We start from the raw sequence: 18937 nt of genomic DNA on the forward strand, positions 1-18937 counted from the left end.
GTTCGAGTGCCTATTTACACTGCTTTCATTGCTTGAGATATCTGGATTAAAGCTGGAGTGCACACACACACAGGCAGAGCTTGGACTTGCTCTCCCATGCCTCTGACTCTCCTTCCTTCCTTCCGCCAGTGCTCCTCGCTCCTGCTGATAGCACTGCATGTGCAGGCTGACCCTTACACTCTGCCTGCTCCTACACCCAGCCTGATCTTATAATGCAAGAATAGTTAGCAACACAAGATGGAGCATATTGATTATATATATATATATATATATAAATCATTGCAGAACTCATTCAGACAATTCTATCCTGCACTCCATTGCTGGTTGTGTAGTCTGTTTCCTTGCTTCATTTGTAAAAGAGCAGAATTAGAGGAAAATGCTACTTTTTATGTTTTCAAATATACTTCTGCATGGAGAGAAGCCTTTCTTTCACTGTTCCTCTCTATCCTGCGTGCCTCCTGGTACTATGCAGCAGTAAACAAGCATCTGTTGTTCAGCTGCTATTCACCTTTCCCTTTTGTTCTAGCCAATTTTGTTGATACAGTGTGAGAAAACAAGTCAAGAGAAAGGGTTATAACGTTTGTTTCTAAGAGCAGTAGTGAGTGTTACATTTGTACTTCTGACTTGTTGTCTTTTATGGCATAATAAAAAGTGAAGAAGCCAAGTACTTTGTTATAGGAGTAGAAAATACTTGTGCCCACAATCTAACCCTTCAAGTCATACATAGGAATCAAAGCATAACCCATAGATTTTAAAATTATTGAACACATCGTGGTGCAATACTTCCCATAGCTCTACAGGTCAGAACTGGAGTCCTGGCAAGCTAGTTGTAAAATACATCTTACAGCTTTTATACATTCAAATGACCTTTCTTTACACAGTGATTTATGGAGGCATAGCATGCTCAGCCAGTTTTTAAATTAGGCAGTGCAACTATTAGAGAAGCCAGGAAGAGGCTGGAGTCTTGAACTGAATGTTATCACTCAGTGTGTCAATAGTGACTTTAAAGTGTTAATAATGACAGTAATTGAACTGACATTACTTTTGAGTATCTTATGGCCATTGAAGGCATTTTTTCTTACTCATTTCTTTAAATATCATAGTTAAATTATGCAGACAAGACTGTTCTACATAAAATCTGAAGAAATAATTATGGAGTTAAATGAAATATTCCTGTTGAGAACAGAATAAGGCATGGCTGCTTTTTAACTTAAAATATTTTCTCATTTACAAAACCTGTAGAAAAAATAGAAACCATTTTTTGCACTTTTATTCTGTTGTTACATTTTTAGCGTCAGGTAAAACTTCAACACAGCTCATCAGAGTAATTAGCTATTTACCATTTAAATTGTGGTGAAAGTATCTTAAAACATCTTTTGTGCTCTTATCGCTTTTTAAGAAGCACATTTATACACAAATTGCTTGGCATCTCTATATCAAGGCTTTGATCTCCTGCACTATCAATTGTTGGCTCAGGTACAAGAGACTGTAAAATATACAAAGCTGTCTGCACTAGACTCCAGTTGAAATAAAAAAGGAGGCTGTTTATACACAGCCACTCATTAGCTAAGTCAGTCAATATTTACATGATGCAAGTATAATGCCTTCTTTATGTTAGATAAATTATTTAATGCAATCCTATGAAACTTCCTTTCAGAAGTCTAACATTTAAAAATAAATAACTTTTTAGTTCCCTAACTATAGTCATAGCCTGTGTACAGTCCTTTTCCTAAGCAGAGCAAATAGTTGGGATAAAAAAGAAAATACAGAAAAATATTAAGGTGTGTTTTATGATTGATACATAAGGCCATTTATGATTTTGTTGCCTTATAATTATTTTTGAAAATGTCATCAAACTACTTAGCTAGCTGTTGTGTTACACCTATTTTCCAGTTTCACTGTTAATGCCATATACTCCAGGCTTCCTCATTACACCACCATTTAAGAATTAAATTTCAAGCCTATGCGAACCAGCAGTTGCTAGCATAGCCCATGTGCCTTGCTGGCAGAAATGCATGTAGTGCATTAGATCACATGCATCTGTTGATGACTTGTTTATTGATTAATGCTTTCCAACAAATTAAGGCTAGAATCAATGCTGTGTTTCTTGGGTTGTGCTTCTGTCTAGTAGAACTTTTTTTGATCTCTGGCTTGTCTCCTTTTTGGCCCCTTATAGCAGCTGTAGGCAGAGGAAGAGCCTGGAGCTCTGGATCTTCTCATTATTTTAGTATTTGAAAAGGCACGCAAATGCCATGATTGGAAATGATTATAACAATAAACAAGACAGTAGCAGCATCTCTCGGAACAAATGGAAATGAGGAGGAAATGATTTCTGGCTTTATGTCCATACAAGAAAATACTGCATATCTGTCCTTGCTTTTTCAGATACAGAAGGTGCTAAATCCTAAGCTAAAGTTAGGTTTTCAATATTCACTGCTTTCGGCATTTAGCTCTCTCTTTTTTTTTTTTTTTTGACATTTGTAAATGCACATAATGGAAAATATTTTCCTGTTAATACATATTTCTAGCTGTTACTTGTATAGTCCTGTCATCCTTGGAACATTTCTGTGGTGGATTATGTTAGCAGCATCTTTGTGTAAGTGTTTCAAAATATGTTTCAGAGCTGTACAAATGCAAGTGACATTATTTGCAGATGCCACCTGTGACAGTTTTAGAATTTTTATGTGTTTCTTCAGTGGCTCCAGTAATGACTGTTATCTTCAATATTATTACACCTAACAGCTGTTTGTATACAGCTGTCATTTTCTTAGTGAAAGTCCTCTGCTTTACAACCTAGGTAAGACACAAAGGCTGTTTATGTCCGAAATAAAGATAACCAAGGAGTGTTTTGTAAGATGACCACAGATATAGTTTAGGTTTTTGAATACAGACAGGTGTATTCCACAGAGAAAAGTAAAACATAAAGCAATGTTTTCTATTTTGCATTAATTTTAAAAAGAGAGAGAAAAAAAAGATTTTGTTCTTGTTCCACCCTGAATCTTCTACATGAGGATATTCCAAGAAATTCCACAGGTACCAGTGATTCATTACACCTAAAAGAGCTATGAGCCCACTATTGTTTATCTTTTGTTGCAGTTCATCTGCTTACTGATAAGTCCAGGAGAACCACACAAAATGAATCACACTCAGGTGATTCTTTTAGAAGAAAGGATGTACCTGATGATGACTCTGTGCGCTTCCAAGCTATCTGAGGGGCCAATGCAAGTCTCTCCACCCCAAGCCCTGCCAGTCCCTCAAAAACCAGCAGGATAGTGCACATGGTCCACAAATTCTGGGAGACCTGGTGGCTGGGTGTTCCCAGCTCTGAGAGGATCATATCCCTGCTCCATGTCCACCTTCTGCCAGGCAGTTGTCACCCATCAAAACTGAGAAGAAATAGCTGTGATTAGATGTCTGTTGCTGAGGCCCCCTCTTAGATGGGTGAAATCAGGCTGTGCAGGGAGGCTGGGGAGATCAAATGAGATCGGATAGACAAAAAAGTGTCATGTCTGTATTGTAGAGAGGAAGGCAGGGATAGTAAAAGGAAGGCTATTCCGAGGCCATTTGCAAGTTCAAGGTGGTTGATGTGGTTTAACCCAGCAGGCAGCTAAGCACCATGCAGCTGTTTTCTCCCCCTGACACCTGTTAGATGAGGGAAAGAATTTGGAAAAAAAGGTAAAAAACGTGTTGACACAAAGACAGTTTAATAGGGCAAAAGGAAAGGAGTTACTTCTTCTCCTTCTACTACTAATAATAATGATAAAATACAACACAAGTGATGCATGATGCAATGTTCACCACCCACTGACCGATGCCCAGGCAGTTCCCAAACACCTGCAGCCCAGCCAGCTCCCCCAGTTTTATTGCTCATCACGAGGCCATAAGGTATGGGACATCCTCGTGGCCAGTCTGTCAGCTGTGATGGCTCTGTCCCCTCCCAGCTCCTGGTGCACCCCCAGCCTGCCTGCTGGCAGGGTGGTACCTGTGAGAGGCTGGGAAGTCCTTGGCTCTGAGCGAGCACTGCTCTGCAACAACTAAACCATCCTGTGTCATCAGCATTCACATCCTAAACCCAAAATACTGCACCATACCAGCTACTAGGAGGAAAATTAACTCTATCCCAGTCAAAACAAGGACAGTTGGGTGTTTGGGACTTATTGCATATCAAAACCATTAGCTGAAGTGGTGACGTCTCTCACTGGAGCCTGCAGTGCACCCAGTCCAGACCAGAACTCTGACAGCTTGCCATCACCTATTTGAAACGCGCATGGGCAAGCATGATAACCCCACCAGGATGTACTGTTCCTGTTGTTTCTTTTGTGAATACTTCACACCCGCCTCTAAGTGCTGCCCGGCGCCAGTGTCGGCAAGGCTGTGTGCGGGAGGCCTAGGCCAGCACACGGCAGCCTGACAGGCCATGCCTCCATGACGCGCTAGGGGCCGGGGCCGTGCCGCTGACCCAGGGCTTGTAGCCATCAGGCTCCTGGGGGCTGAAGGCACGGTGGAGCCAATGCACTTGATTTTAAAGTGGGAGAGAGCTGCAAGATCCTCTCTTCACACAGCATTTCCTCCTTGAAGTGGTATTACTGTTGGCTCTAAAGCAAGCGTGTTCTCACACTGAAGATTACACTAAAACCCACCATGTATTATTTATAGAGTAGCTCCCAGGGAATATTTCCTAATTTGAAGGAAAAGCTTGTGGATTCTTGATGGTCAAAAGATTTTCTACTTATTTGACCACTCATTTTCTACTCAGATTTGACTACTGTGAAATGATTTCCTGTTATTAGCATAAAAGAGATGTTTTGTGCTATTGCTCCTTCTGCCTCAAAGATGTGAAAATACAGGTTTACGGTGTCTAGTGAAGGAAAGCAAAATCATCCATTAAGGTCTTTACAATGATCCTGTGTGATTCAAACCTGTGCTGTATGATGAACTGCAATGTTGGTGTAGTCTCCTTTATATTTTATTTATATGAAAATAAAAGTCATTACACTTCATGCGTAACAGCTGATGGTAACTGGTAGGTTTGGGTTATTTCTTTCTAGACATGTGCTGCATATGTATCTTTGAGAGCAGAGGAGCATACTTTAAAGTTGTGAGGACAGTATATCAGAGAATTTCCCCATGCTACCAATTAATCTCAGAAAATGTTCATGTAATCCCTTCACAAATATGTAAATGCAGTGCCACTATAGGTCTGGCAAATAATAAACATTAGTTATCTTATCCTGGGCTTTTCTTTCATGTAATTCTCAGCAATAATTTAGTCCTTGTCTTCCACTTTGAAGGATTTAAATGGAATGACCTTAATTCTGGTTTTGTTTGCTCTCTATCTACTAAGCAGCTGCAGTGAAGACGAAGACAAACAGTAGATTAACGGTGGTACCTTTTATAAGGCTGATTAGTTCTTAAAATATGCTCAGTGGAAAGAAAAAAGCATGAAATGAGTGCTGAGAGAGAGGCTTTTACTCTTTTCATTGAAACGGCTATGTTTCTTTCAGTAACCCACAGATACTGACTTTTCAATGAAATATTTCTTGGAGGGTGGTTGTTTTTTGCCAGCACAGAATGCATGGCAATTCAGAAATGCAAGGTACATACTTCTAAAACAATTTTACCTCATTCATTTTTGTGTTTCAGATGAGAACTTTGTGTGGATGAAATAAAAATACTGGTATGACATAGCATCCATTTTTAATTTATTTTTTGATTATGTTATCAGTTAAAACCAACACTAGACTTGATGCAGGCAATAACTGGAATGGGTGCAGCTGGTATTCCTGCAGTTCATAAGTGTTTTACAGAAATATGTTTTCCACACATCCAAAGTGTGTAGGAGTGAAGTGAATTAAGACAACAGGTTGACAACATGGCTTATGTTCTGGTCTAACAGCACCTGAAAACACTCTACAAATTTTAGGACTGGATGTGGGAAATTGTCTGTCCAGTCAGCCAGCCAACAAAACACACGTATCTGAGCTGGTGTTAGTTGAGGCTACTGCCAGGTGAAAGGGTAATATAATGCCTCAATCGGGATTTCTGTTATTATATCTCCCCCAAAAGGTTACCCCTTCAGCAGCACATGGTCTGCTCCGTTTGCTCATTACCAAAGTGGAGTAGAGAGCAAGCTTGCTGATATGGCCAGCTTGCTAAATCAGTCACATCCCCTTCCTGAAGCACCTAGGCATTCCTTAGATGTCTCCCATCGAAATCCTGACCTAGCCTGACCCTGCTTATCAACCGCTTGTTGTTCTTTCAAAGAGCTGAAAGGATTATGGCAGATTAGCTAACACCGCTCCGGTCCCTATATTGTTCTGTGACATGCAGGTCTATAATAAAAGTAGAATAACAGTTTTCAAGCAAGTTTTAACAGTGGACATACGTGTAGTTTGCTGTAGCTCATGTTTTGGTACATCTTAATTAATTTCTTCTTCTTATTTATTTATTTATTTATTTTTAATTCCGTGTTCATCAGCAGCTAGCTATTGTTTTTTGTTGTTGTTGTCTTTCCTGATTTTTCTGGATCTAGTTTAGTTGTAATGAAATTTACATCCTATCTATTAAAATCTATCATCTGTGAGGAATTTTTCCTTCTGATGTAAAATTTGTTTGTGTTTGATATAAAATACGCATAAGCACATTTTTTCATCCCATTCTAATGTCTGTTTTGATTTTTTAAATATAATTGTTTATGCATCTAACACCATCTAGAAATACCACAAGGTATTTGGGTATTGAAAACTTGGGTTCCTAAGAAGAGTTTTTGTTTGGAGTTGTAGCTCAAAACAAAAAACACAAACAGTGTGGATCACTCTTTTGCAATTTCAGTTTAAAAATAAAATGGCTAAAAGGAAAAAAAAAGGTAAATAAAATAAAATGGAGACAGAAAGGAAGACAGCTGTTCCAATGTTGAGACAAAGGGAAAGTCAAGCTCCCAAGCGACACAAAAACCTGAATTTTGGAGTTTGCAATAATGTCAAGTCTGAATGAAGAAAGTCAGTTTTGACAGTAACTTCAAAGCCTATCTTTCCAATAAGAACTGAAGAACTGATGTCATCAAGTTGCCTGTAGACAAAAACAAAACAATGTGGCACCAGTTCCCTTTCTGAAAACTAGTTCTCTAGTTCTTCAAGTCTTATCTCACATTGCTTTTTGACTTAGTGAGCTTCAGTGACACCTATGAAAGCAGAGTCTTGCTCTGCAGTCCTAAGGTCTGCAAGAAACCTGAAAAATAATATACGTTTTTTAGTTTCCAACTGATTGTAACAAATTTGTGTCCTTAGTGATTTTTTTATTTTTTTATTTTTTATTTTATTTTTTTTTGTGAATGAAGTCTCCTTTGAACTTGATTTTCATCTTTCTAGTCAAACAGAGAGAGCTCCATCTGTTCATGAGAACTGTTGAGTGGTCTTCATCCTCATCATCTTCATCCCCGCTGGTTACCGTGTTACGTTCGTAGGACAGACTGGGGGATCAAGAAGCTGTGTTTTTTTCTAGTTGTATTAGGAGAGAGCTTTTCGAATTCTAGGAGTGGAGTCGCTCTCATTTGGAAGTTGAAGTGTGGGCTTGTGGGAGGAAACGTTGGTAGCAAGGGCTGTAATTGCCTTCTGAGCCCCCTACTTGGACAGCTGTAAACAGTTCAGCATCGCTTCTCTTTGCACTTCAAGTTAAACAGATGTGAGACAACCTTGGCCTGAAAACAGCCTAGACACAGTAGTTGTGTTGCTCTGGCTTGTCCTAATAAGCCCTGCTGAGGTGCAGTAACACGGAAGATTTAGCAGTTGTCATTTTCCTTGATCCCTGTCTAGAGCAAGTCCTTTTCTCTCTCTCTCTCACTTCTGACTGTTAGGTATGCAGAACAAACTCTTATTTTCTCTTTGTTGCCAAGTTATTAATTGATGTTCAGGAGAGGATGGGAGGAAAGAAGCTTTGTCTGGCTCTGAAAAGCACCAGATGTGCTTTTTGGAGTCGAGGAGAGGAATTAATTAAAATAAGGTAATAATATTAATCTGCCGACTGCGGTTAACGTTGACTGCAACAGGAGGGGGAGCTCTCAGCGCATCAGGCAGGGGAAAGGGGTCTGGTGGGGAGCCCGGCAATCCCAAACCAGGGAAGGGCTGGGGGATGGAGGACGTCTTGTCACCCCCTCGATGGCAATACCTATGTGACTCTGGTGTCTGCTGCCATGCTCAGCCCGGAGCCAGAAGCAGGAATGAATATTCAGTGATGAATGCCAGTGGAAATGCTGATGGGAGGAATGAAGTACAAATTAAGAAGCATTGGGATTCTTCTTAAAGTGTGTCTGTTTTGATTGCTATTTCTGTAGATTTTTTGCTATGTATTATATTGTTTAACAGAGCAAAAGAAAAACAGAATACATGTTTACTGTGTACTAAGCTGTAAGTACCTTTTTCAGACATCAGTAATCATCCTTTCCAGCTGAGAAGGCAATACACTTGCAATAGAGCTCTCCAAAAACCAGCAATTGTCCTATTTTAATGTTTCTGAAGCTATCCCTTATGGAAAAGCCCTCCTGAATTTTATAAGGGTAAAATGAACAGGTCTGTATAGCAATTTCATAGAATTAAAAGAGAATTAGGAATTCAGTAGCAATTACACCTCTGCTGTAGATGAGGCTGGCATTAGCTGATGTAAGGCTGCGTGCAGACCTGCTTCTGCTGTGCAAGCAAACAATCTGCTTGCATGTCTACAAGCATGTTGTATGCTGACTTGTCCTCCAGCCTCAGAGGTGCCTGAGCACCTGGCTGTGCCCAGGGCAGGGGCGAGCAGGAAGGAAGGGGTCCAGCTGCGGCCAGACCTGCGCCTGCTGCAGAAAGTGGCCTGGATGCAGCCACTGCTGCTTGAGCTTGTGAAAGGCCAGTGGGGCCTGAGAGGAGCTTGAAGTAGAGAATCATATCAGCATTTGCATCTGGTGACAATTTCTATGAAGACTGCCCATTTCTTCAGTTTTTAAAAGTAATTTCCAGGGATAAAAATGTTAGAAATAACAAGGATTTGGGGGATACATAATATCCGTGGGAAGTCATTGTGACGCAGGTGCCTGTGTCACTTCATTATTTTTGAAATCCCCACTCTTAGGCTTTAAAAGTGCATGGGCACCATGATGGGACAATCTTCTTTTTCCCCCCCAAAGGACAAACCACTTTTCTGTTCTGCATAATAGATACTTAAAAGTTTCATATTTATGGCTTTTTTTTTTTTTTCCATTTTCACCTAAACTATTTTGGCATTAGTTAAAGAGATACTCTGTGGGTTATGTGCTCATATTGTTTCCCCTGCAAGAAAATCAGTTTCTCCTATTTTTACTGGATCATTTTTCATTTTAGACTCCCAGTCTGACAAGTGGAGGTGCTGAGAACCTGAGAGGCAAAGGCTTCTTTCAGGCACTCAGTGTGTGCCACCAGCAGTCCCCAGTGCAGGAGACACAGGGGGTATGGGACAGTCCCAGCCCTGCTGGGCTCCAGGAACAATCCAGACCAAGAATTGTGGGGGGAAAAAAATAGTAAAGAAAAAAAAAAAGGAAGAAAAGGTCAAATGTCAGTCTCATTTTACAGAAGTGAATAGGAAAAAATATGTTAACAGGTGTCACAGCCCTACTTCAGCCCCTTAGTGCAGTTTTTCAGAATAGGCAAAGCCTGTGGCAGCAGCCGAAATCTCACCTGACTCCATGCCTGTGGGACACCAGCCCATTCAAAGACACATCACTGAGCTGCATCGTAGCTGGGGTGAACCCCAGTAGATGCTCAACAGACAGTGGGTGTACCCCAACTGTTTTACAGTTATGCGGGGCTACCTGCAACAGGCATTTCTGCCTGCTCGCTTGAAGACTCTTGAGTTTTATTGATAAATTAGTGCTGTTTTGTCTGCAAATCCATGGAACTTTGGTGACATCCAGTGACAGGTTCTGCTGGAAGGTGTTTTTTCCCCTGGAGTGACAGGAGGGAAATGCTGGTGCCCTGCTGCTTTCCCCTAATGGTGTTAGCAGGTGAATCTGAATATAGGCTGAAAATCACAGGTACTTGAACCATGTACTAGTGACTTTTAGAGGCAGTTGTGATTTACCTTGGCTTTATCTTCGATCTTGAAACTGTAAATTGCTGTTGGGTGTTAATTAATCACAATTTAAAGCAAATATTTTGCCCCATGATCCATTTAAATAAGCAAAGGCGCCTTTGACAAACTTTCTTAGGGTTTCCCCTCTAATGTTTTTCTGGTCTGAGGTATCTCTTAAAGCAATTGTCTGAACGTCAAAGTCAAAACTGTGAATAGTGCCTGATGTTTTATTTTATTTTATTTTTTTTCAGATTAATAGTGGAGCAAATACTCATTTATTGGGGGGGGGGGGGGGGGTTGGGGAAAGAGCCCAATCTGACAGTGATACACAAAGTAATAAACTAATTGTGGTAGTTTGCTCAAAAAGGGAGGCATTTGTGGATGAAATTTCTGACAACAAATTATTACATTCACCTCTTAAAGTGCAGTGTTTTAAGCTAAATAGAATCAGGTTCAAATGACACTGTAAAATGGAGAGAAATAAGCGATGCTAAAACCGTGTCATTAAAAACTATATTCAAGCTAAATTGCAAAATGGTTAGTTTTGTATAGTAACATTCAAATCCTGGCAATTGTTCTTGTAATAAATATAATTTCTATAGCATTTTCTTAGATTATTCAGTTAATCGTTAGCGCTGTTTTACCTCTTTACAACAACGCGCACTTTCTTTTAAAAAGGAACTTGGTTATTTCTTTGGTCAGGGCCTATTTGCTCCTTTTTTATGGGAGATTTTCAATACTCGGCAATGCTGCCGAGCAAAAAAGGTCCATCCACTTCACTTGTGATGCCTCGTGCATTACCTAAAGCACAACAGAACAATGGCAGACAACAGAGCCTTTCTCCCCGCTAACAATGCAGTCACCATGACAACCAGCAGAAGAACGTTTGGCCAGAAAAAGCTTGGAGCTCGGCGGCCCAGACTAATCAAAAAATGGAATAACATGACAACAATTACACTGATGAGTGAGAGGGAAGCTACGGATGCATTCAGACACCTATGGCACTGCAGACTGGATGCATTCAGCATTTTTGTTTAGTGTCTTGTGTTTTTTAAGAGCAGGTAAATAGACGAGATCGAATTGTGTAACAGAATGTCAGCGCTCTCGTTAAATTGAAAATTCCTTTTCTTTTGCTCTGCTACTTCAAGCACACTGAAGAGGCTTTAGGAGAGATGAGGTTTTGAAGTGAAATATGTAATAGATACAATATGAGTGTCACAAGGCAACTTTATTTAGCTTTAAAAATGTAAACTTGGATTTTCAAACACACGGATGCAAATAAATATGGCCAGATTGTGCAGCGAATAACTGACCTCACCTTTCCCTTTAATTCCAGAAAGCTGGACATGTGTCAAACATTGATTAGAAGTGATGGCTTGTTGTTTTTAAACCAACCACTTGTGTTTATTTGTATCCCCTGTAAAATATATCGCAGCCTTTTGTACAGACCTTTGCTCCAGACCAAGACAAACTTGAACTGCAACCGTACCTGTGCCACAAATCAAGCAACAGACATAACACTGTACTTCTTCTCTGAAATACCCCAAATTTAGCTTTGTGCTAACAGCCTCCTATTATAAGCTCCCAATTGTATGTTAGAAGTTCTGGTATTTTCTTTATAGGAAAGGGGGAAGGGAATTTCCGCTGCTATTGCAGGAAAATGCATCCGTGATTTCTACTGTTGAGAATAATCTATACATTTTAGGGAGGGGAATAGAGGAGGGAAACTGCTGTTTAAAAACTGTGAGGTATCTGGGGATAGCCAGGAGGTGTTTCAGCAATTTGGAAACAGCAGTGGGCACAAATCCCTGGCCATTTCTTTGTGTTTACCTAACAATGGCATGCGATAGTTGTGCTGCCAGTCTTTTCCATACTGCTCCATGCCTAATCCAAAAATTGCCTCTATGCCCACTCCTGCCTTCTTTCATGCCCTTGCTGGCTCCTAAGTATATCCTGTGGCCAGCTTTAGTTATCATGTGGAATTAATTGCTTAAATGCACAATTAAAACCACTATCTGAAAAAAATGCTTGGGCAAACCCTTGTGCTTGCTTGAAGCACTTTGAACTTGACTGGTTATGTAAAGGAGCCTTTGGCCATTGCAAAGAGAAAGCTGGGGATGTTCACAGTAGGTGTAAATCCTTGCCTGGCACAGCCATCAGCACTTATCACTGAGTCTCCAACACACAGGATGGGGAGATGGGTGGGCGCCAAGGATGGGGCGTGCACAACAACTCAACAAACCAATGATAGCCAAGCTACAGCAAAACCAAACAGCACCTCATATGCAGTGGTCATCTCTTTATGTTGGCACTATAAGAGATTTTAGGCTGCTTACATCTGGTCTGCCACTCTCCCACTAAATTCTGCTCTCTCACTTGCCCATCAGATTCTTAGCACCATTTTCACATCTAAGTTCAACAGTCAGATAGACATGGATGCATAAAGATTTTTAACCCCATATGCTTTTATTTATTTATTTATTTCCACATACAGAACTCCTTCCCTTTTGCCCTCTGAGATGTCTGCATTTCACTCAGGTACTGATGCTGGCCACTTCCTTTGTTCAGCCATCTAAAACCCACCATCCTACCAAAAATGCCAAATGCTTAGTTGAGCTCAGGCTATTTGGAAGTAACATTCCCAAACCAGAAATGAACTTCTCTCTCAACATAAAAGTGTCAACCCCCACCACACTCGCCTGGGAGTTTGGGGTATTGGAGCTATGAGGAGAGACAAAGGCAAATTAGAAAGTGAGCTTAGGTTGTTTACTGGGTACCATTTATGTTAAATTAGATGAGGTATTGGAGAGATTAGATGGAATAGACCTGAATGATAATGGTAAAGCTTAGCAGAAACCATCAAAATAAGACAGAAAGTGTGGAAATTGAAGGTTAAGTGAATAGGGGCTATGTTGAAGACTAGCTCAGGTAAGCCATAGCTATGCTGGTGAGTAAGGATAGAGAATAGATTAATCTAGAACAAGGCTGGGACTCTTACCGTGGTTTGCACACTAACATCCTTGCCCTAGCACACTGTAGCCTTTGGATCTGTCTCCTCTTCTCTTATACCAGGCCTGTCATTGCCACCCCTGGCCTTCTCCTGTTTGTCCTGATGTTAAACATTAAAAGACCTTATTTCCCCTATTTATTTATTTTTTTCTTCCCCACAGAAGACCATGTTCTTCCTTGCTCTACTTCTGGCTCTCCTCCCAATTAACTACCTTGAAGCATCCATGAAGGGAGACACAGAAAGAAGATATGTCATAGGATAGGGTGTTTTTTTCTGCTAGAAGTGGGGCAGCAAACTCTTCACCTGCCTGTGAGTGCCTTGTGACACACCTTGAACAGGCTAATATACCTTCGTGGCAGGCCATTTTCTTTAAAATACGGCTGTCTCCAGAAATTTAACTCTGCAAGAGAATTGTAAACGTGCCTGTTCAGGAGATGGGCAGACTGGAGAAGAATACCCGCCTTGGGGTCTTCTTCTCCAGTTTGGAGAATTCCAATTTGGAATTGTTACAGCATCTCTGCCACATCAAAGTTTTTTGTAGAACCTTAGATATACCACTTCTAGTTTATACAGATGAAAAGTCTTAATAAAAAAGCATAACCTATTTTTGATAAAGAAAACCCAGTGTTGCACTTTCAAACCTATTTAACCTTCATATATTTAATCGTTTTTTTTTCCCATGGGTAGAACCCATATATTAGACAACCATCAACCTTTAAAATTATTGTATTCAAAAGGTAGGTGCCCAGGTAACCCAAACCCATCAAGTAACATGTGGATTATATATGTGAAAGTACAGTATCAAATGGATTTCTAAACAAAAAGTTGTGAGGAGAGGAGAAGAGAGGACAAGACAGGAAAGGACAGGACACGACAGAAGACAGCAGAATAAGGGCCAGGGTAGTAGACATCAATACTGCAAGACAGGGTCAGAACATGAGGGAGACACAGGAATAAGGAATGGGGAAAGAGCATCCCCTGAAGGACCTAAAGAGGATATTTACTCCAAAAGTCTCTCTTCTGGATCTGAGCTGGCTGCTTATTTCAAATAAACAAGTCCTTTTATTGCTCACGCACGTACACAACCTAAGGGGATGCTCCATAGCACAGAAATTCTGTGTATCATTTATATGTATTGAAATATGGCATTTTCTTCCTTTAAATTGTGCCAGGAAGCTTTATACACTACTGAGGTCAGGATACTGCTGGTCTGTATTAGTCCAGGACATTTTTTGCTGTTTTAAATACAGGTGCTATGTTTGCTCTTTTCAGTCAGATAATATCAGCCTGAGTTGATAGATTTTTATTTTTACTCCTTTCTATAGGGCTCACAATTTCTTGTGTCAGTCCTTTCAGTAGTCTGGGATGAAGGTTATCTAGTGTACCTTCCTGGAGCACATTGAGTTCTTTGAATTCTTCTTACACCTAAGATGGAAAAATCTATTCTAACCATTTCTATATACTTTTCCCATTAGCCAAGCTGCTTTTGTTCCCAGCTTCCTCTTTGTTATCCTAACTGAAACCTAAAGTAAAATAATAATTTAGTTTGTGGGCCGTACAGATGTTATTTTTAACCTTATCCTCTTTTCTTTGATCCTTCTGTCTTTATGGTTGAAAGCAGGGAACATTTTTACTGCTAGTTTTCACCTTCTTTGGAAAAACATTTTGGGTAAAACCCTGACCTGGTCTTCCCATTACTTCAATGTAGTGGAAATATTCGCTTTCTCTTCAATATGTTGTAAATGCAAGATGTTCGAAACATGGTACTTGATCTTGTCTGATTTTACTGAGCACTAAGTTCTCCCCGTGTAAATGTATAAAAGTAAAAAAGTCTGTAAAAAATAACCTTTCTTTATGTTTATCAGAAGTATTAGTAACAAGTTAGGGTATTACTAATAAGAACGTTTTACTAAAGTATCTGCACAAAAATTCTTTCCCTGATAGGTTTCACCGTAGGTTTTGATATCAGTGAGGAAAAAATAGTGTAATGAATACAAGAGACAGAGGAATAAATTAGTGCCAAGTTGTATACATTATTATTTGCAGTATATGTATGTGCTAGGTTAAATAAAGGCCTTAATGAATATAAGAACAAAACTCCATATGGCATTCTGTTCCAGTTAATGGAAATGTTGTGTGGCCATGTTTTCACATATAATACTGTTTCTATTAAAACTATATCACTATTTTCCCCTTGTAAATGATTGCTATCTTTTTTTTTTTTCTTTTTTTTTTTTTTAAAGGAAGGACTGTAGTTCTTAGCATAGTATAACATTTAAATTGCTCTGGTTGCTTGTGGGGTTCAATCACCTCATTTCTTTTTTACTTATTTTCTCCTGGTATTTAAAAATCACGGTAATAGTCAAAAAAATCTGAATGCAAGAAGAAACTTGTATTTAAGTCAGAAATAGAAGATTGTTTAGTATATTAGCGGAACCAAGTTGAAATATTTACACAGTATATTGATTTTTTCAGTTGAATAAGTCCTCACTGCTTTTTATTTTTCTCCTTTCCACATAGTAGCCATATTCTGATCTGAGTTGCATTGTTTTGGACTTCTGATGTTTGAATTTCCAATCCATAATTAGTCTTACTCCAGTAAACTTCAGGAATGACCTAAAGTACTACTCTTCACCATGGGGTGCTTGGGGCTATTTTTATGATCTAGTGCACTTTCAACAAGGGAATGGTCTGCACTCAGACCTACACAGAGTGCTGCAAACACCTTTCTTCTCCCTGCTCTGCCCCCTCCATACCCATCTCCTACTGACAGTATGATGACCTAGAGACAATTTTTTTTTCTTTTGCACTGTCCTCTGCCCCACTCCTTTTCCATGAACAAACAGCGAAGACAACTCACCAAACTGCAGCTGGCAGAAGTATTTGCAGAGGTATCAGTCTTTGAGATATTCAAAGAGTCCCCTTCCATCCGTTGATAGCTGTTTGAGTCCCTCATTGAATTTTCAGAGTTTTTTTTTTCGTTGTTTTTTTTTTTTTTCTCCCCCTCTTGCATCTTCTACCTTTCCTGGCCTGCTCACCCATCTTCTATTCGACGTCCAATGCTCCTCACTTTTCTTTCCATTAAGCATCTATCTACTAACTAAATATACCCATAAATAAAGTTTTATGCCTCTTACAGCCTGATCTAGACAGTCTGGCTGATGTAAAACCTAAGCTGTTCTTACTTAAGGAACTTGTTCTTGTAAACAGCCGAAAGGTCTCTGTTATCAAGGGCTAGCAGAAAAGTGGTTCATGTCACTAAATGCACAAGAAAAAGAATGCTAAAGATGAACGAACAACTGCATTTGCAAATAAGCAGCCTATCTCAGTTTTCAAAGTTTTGGGTTACTGTGTCCAGAACAAATGCTCTACAGGTTCATTGAATAAGCTTTCTAGGTGAAAGATAAACCAATATTCTTAAATAGCACAAGGAATGCTGCAAGCAATCCATGCCTGAATCTGAGAAGAGGTAGAAATGCAACAGTAGAAATGTCAGGCTGGGAATTTGAAACAGTCTCTATGTTTTTCATTTCTTTTAAGTCGAAGCGGGAAGAAGAATAATGCCTGGCTGACAGAATATCATCAAAGGACACAGGTGCTGCTTCTCCGTGGACAAGAATATGCAAGCTGCACGTTCTTCTTTAAACTGCTGTGACAGGTAGTCTGGTGCCAGCAACAAGAGTGGTTCCTCTGACACCCAGAGGAATAAGCTGCCAGGAGGAGTCTTGTTGGGCTTGCAGAGGTGAGCTCGGGCTGTGGGGAACTGGGAAGCAAGAGAAGAACACAGTCCTATCGTTCTGTCACTTCCTTCAGCAGTGTCAAGTCAGCAGTGCACCACAGAAAGAATCTGCTCAAGTACCAAGGGTCATGCTGTGGTCCTTGGGGCCATGGTGTGGGTCTCCAAGCTTGGCCAGCTGCTGATAAGAAGAGTTCATCAAGTCCTCAGGGCCTTGAATAATGGAAGGTCTAGTTCATATCTTCAGGTGAAAATGGGTATTTTAAGTGAGGACTTTGTCCAGAAGCTGTTATTTCTGTGCTCTAGATCTAATTCCCACAATGTTTATGTGTGGTGACCTGCAGTTTTAAGTCTTCCTATTTTTTTTTTTTTTTTTTTAAAGAGAGAATAATGGATCCGATGATTCTATAACAGATCTTGGTTGTTTCAGAAACTACTATGTTTTATTTAAATAATAACTGCCCCCAAATTTCTTCCTACCCTCTTATTTCATCCAAGATCCTTCTAGTCTATCTTCATCCCTCATTATCTCATTGAAAGTTCATGTGACTTCTGCTTGGCCAAATCTCGGAAGACTGCATTACTGCTCTTTTTCTGCCATTAACAATCGTCTCATCATTCACCTCCAGAAGTTATCATTTACCTTCCAGATCTCCAGTAATTCACATGAAAAATTGTTCTCAGACAGTTTTTTGCAAAGGTCTCACCAAGATTTGTCACCCCCTTTTGCTTCTCTCTTCTTGTAAGATTCTTCACATAAGTTTCTCCTTGTGACAATTAAAAATACTCCCATCACTCCTGCACACAAGCTACCAGAGCTAATAAGTCCTAGGGAAGAGTGAGACACAATGTCACTGGAAAACAGGTGACACAAACTCCTTCTAAGTAGTAGAAAGTCACTGTCTTATACAAAAAGACAAAACTTGTTTTTGTAGAGAATAAAAGTTAATTGGTATCTTGGAACAAGAAAAGTGGTTTACCTCATTTTTATTGAACTAAGAAAGTAAATACACTGAGCTCGAGAGTTTTAAATCAGACTTTTACAGGACATGTATTTTTACTTGGTGCAAAACTGAGAATATTTCCCTCCAAAAGAAACACAACCTTAAATAAAATCTAATGTAACGAAAGAGCAATTTGAACTCTGAATTGTTTTCCAATACCTGACTATAGAGACATATAATCACTGGTGCTGCATTCTTAAACTGAAGTTAAAAAAGATGAGTAAAGAAATAATATCTAAATGGATATCAGTGGAAAATAGGATTATTTAAGGAGACTCATCTCCTAGGTGGATAAAAATAAGATATTCAGGTAATTTTCAAAATGCAAAGCTATCTTATACAATGGAGACAGCTAAAAAGTGCCATTTGCTAGCCTGCAGTGAATGATTTGTAGTCATCAGAATCCTGCAGGTAATTGAGGAAATCTGCATCGACGTATTCTGCACTACTGCAAGGATATTATTATAATGAGCCAGCGCGCATGGATCAGTGTAATTGCCCTCTAGTGCACAGCCTTGGAACTGATCCCAGCTGTGCTATAGGACCGCACTGCTCCAGAAAGAAAAAAGATCCTGCCGGTAAGTCTGAAAAGGGGGCAGCCGGATCCAAGCTCCGCTGGCGTCAGGTGGCTCTGAGTAGCCGTAAATGTGATAAGGGAGGGAATCCAGTTAGTGCACACCAAGACCATCCTGGGGTCTGAACCAACACACGGTAAGTGGAGATGTCTGGGGGATTTGCTGTGAAACCTCAGTGCTCTTCCAAACCCAAATGCTAACATAGCCGCAGACATTAGGAGCCTAGATAACCATGGGCCTGTTTTGCATCGCTTCCAGTTGTTTGCTCAGGGTTGTGTTTCATGGGAGTCTCAGGTTTCATAGCCTTTTAACAAAATCTGGTATTTTTGTCAGTGCAGACAAAAAAACAAAACAAAACAAAACAAAACATCCTGAAGTTTCTAATTCTTTCCTCATATGGGCAAGAAAATGAGTCCTGTATTCCCTGGGCAAAATCCTCTCTACACTACTGTGCAAACATTGAAAGAAAGTGGTTGGCAGGTAAGTTCATAGCTCCAGCCTCCAAGCTGGGTATTTTCTCTGAGTTACTTCTCAC

General features: G+C 39.9%; 1 long non-coding RNA gene across 1 annotated transcript; it reads left to right on the forward strand.

Moving 5' to 3' along the window:
- Nucleotides 1-10933: 10933 nt before the first annotated feature.
- LOC106038805 (uncharacterized) lies at nt 10934-17115 on the forward strand. The gene is made up of 3 exons (XR_001208835.3): nt 10934-11138; nt 16628-16829; nt 16901-17115. It is a non-coding gene; the product is annotated as an uncharacterized lncRNA (long non-coding RNA).
- Nucleotides 17116-18937: the final 1822 nt, after the last annotated feature.

The sequence above is a fragment of the Anser cygnoides genome, chromosome 5 (genome assembly GCF_040182565.1).
Source record: "Anser cygnoides isolate HZ-2024a breed goose chromosome 5, Taihu_goose_T2T_genome, whole genome shotgun sequence".
NCBI classification, from domain to species: domain Eukaryota; kingdom Metazoa; phylum Chordata; class Aves; order Anseriformes; family Anatidae; genus Anser; species Anser cygnoides.